The sequence below is a fragment of the Otolemur garnettii genome, unplaced genomic scaffold, assembly GCF_000181295.1.
Source record: "Otolemur garnettii isolate 467f Iridium unplaced genomic scaffold, OtoGar3 scaffold00393, whole genome shotgun sequence".
Taxonomy (NCBI): Eukaryota; Metazoa; Chordata; class Mammalia; order Primates; family Galagidae; genus Otolemur; species Otolemur garnettii.
The window spans coordinates 160,902-162,974 of record NW_003852788.1 but is presented as its reverse complement, the minus strand read 5'-3'; the positions used below and the strand labels follow the sequence as shown (position 1 = coordinate 162,974).

The 2,073-nt window shown below is 41.8% G+C and overlaps 1 long non-coding RNA gene across 1 annotated transcript in view; it reads left to right on the top strand.

Annotated features, from left to right (window-relative positions):
- The first annotated feature begins 813 nt into the window (after positions 1-813).
- LOC111722800 overlaps positions 814-2,073 on the top strand; it is a 6,676-nt gene continuing 5,416 nt past the window's right edge. Inside the window, exons 1-2 of the long non-coding RNA XR_002771462.1 lie at positions 814-935; positions 1,543-1,638. This is a non-coding gene — a long non-coding RNA (uncharacterized LOC111722800). The remainder of the gene's footprint in view (positions 936-1,542; positions 1,639-2,073) is intronic.

Here is a 2,073-nt window from a genome sequence, read left to right as displayed (position 1 = left end):
CGTGGCTGGCGCCTTAGCCGGTTGAGCTATAGGCGCCGAGCCAAGATCTCCAGTTCTTTATTGCACACATTTAAACGTTAGAGGTGTCATTTAACTCACCATGATGATTTTTTTGTTGTTGTTGAGACAGAGTCTTACTATGTTGCCCCATTAGAGTCATGTGGCATCACAGCTCATAGCAACCTGAAACTCTTAGGCTTAAGCGATTCTCTTGCCTCAGTCTCCCAAGTAGCTGAGACTACAGGTATCTGCCACAATGCCAGGCTATTTTTTGTTGCAGTTGTCATTATTGCTTAGCTGGCCTGGGCCTGGTTCAAACCCACCAGCCTCAGTGTATGTGGCTGGCGCGGTAACCACTGTGGTACTGTAGAGTCCCGGCTATTTTTCTTGTACTTTTCATTGTTGTTTGGCCAGATTCAAACCCTCCAGCCCTCCAGGTACATGTGACTGACGCCCTAGCCTCTGAGCTACAGGTGCAGAGCCTCATCATGACAGTTTCATATGAAATGTACACACCTTATACTGTATGAGGTAAATAAGGCACAAAAGTATACATGCCAGTATTGGTGGCCTTTCATTTCTATTGTGTCAAACAAAAAAGTGTAGTGTATACACTAGTTTTGTGGACGTTATGCCGTCCCCTTTCCTCCGTGTTAGACAACACATGAGGGAATATGTCTCTTCCATACTTACCTTATTAGGTAATTCCAGTCCTTCATATAAGTCAGAACAAATTCTCTTCACTCATTTAACTAAAAGTGAAATTCAGTCTCCCTCTGCCTTCTTGGTAAATATGTTTGTTTTTCAGGAACTGTTGACATTCCAGGACGTGTCTATAGATTTCTCTGTGGATGAGTGGGCCTGCCTGGACCCTGCTCAGCAGACTTTGTATCGGGATGTCATGTTGGAGAACTACAGACACCTGGTCTTCCTAGGTGAGGAGAACTGAAATACACAGCTTCTGGTCTACACTAAGCTATTCATATTCTCTCTTTGTAGAAGGTTTTTATTCAGTTTCTTCTTTGGCTGCATGAGTATCAGTTTCTTTTTTTTTTTTTGCATTTTTGACTGGGGCTGCGCTTGAACTCACCACCCCTGGTATATGGAGCCAGTATCCTACTCCTTGAGCCATAGGCACTGCCCCGGTTTCTTGTTTTTAAGGAAAATTTAAGTATATCATAGTATAGAAAAGAAAATATCAAAGATGACTTATAGTGGCATTAATCTTACCCTTTTTTGGGCTGATTTATATCCTTCACTAGATTAATGGTAATTTCAGAAATTTAGTGGTATAGATTGTTATCCACACCTTTAAGTCTTACTTCTAGCACCAATTTATGTCAGTACTACTGAGTGGTGGAGTTAAAAATCCTCCAACTTTAAATACTTTTTAAAGATTCTAAAATTTATATAAGGATGTGTATTTGGCGATTATTCTTTCAGGATGTTCTAAAGTGTTCTTTTCTCTACTTTAGCAAGGTAATAGATGACCACTTGAAGAATTCCAACAAGAGTCATGTTCCTTTTTTTCTAATAAAACAGGTCTTACTCTCTCTAAGCCAGACCTCATCACCTGTCTGGAGCAAAGCAAAGAACCCTGGAAGGGGAAGGCACACCAGACAGTAGTCAAGCACCCAGGTAGGTTGGACCGAATGTGACAGATAACAGTGGTCGGAGGTCCAAAGTTCAAGGAGGAAACCACACAGCATAATATGATTAGGGAAGTGCAGATTAATTGGGAATGATTTTTGAGAATCCTGGGTTTCTTTCTTTTGTTCTTACATAATAGCACTTCTATACTGGTTTTTATAACCTGTCACCCAGGGTGTATGTAGCTGGCACCCTACTCAGTGAGCGATAGGCACGACCTATTTTATTTTATGTTTGAGACAGTGTCTCACTTTGTCACTCTTTGTATTTTGCTGTGGCATCACAGCTCTCAGCCACCCCAGTTTCCTGGGCTCAAGCATTCCTCTTCCTCAGCCTCGCAAGTAGCTGGAACTAGGTGCCCATCGGAACACTTGGCTATTTTTAGAGACAGGATCTCATCCTTGCTTAGGCTGATCTTTCTTT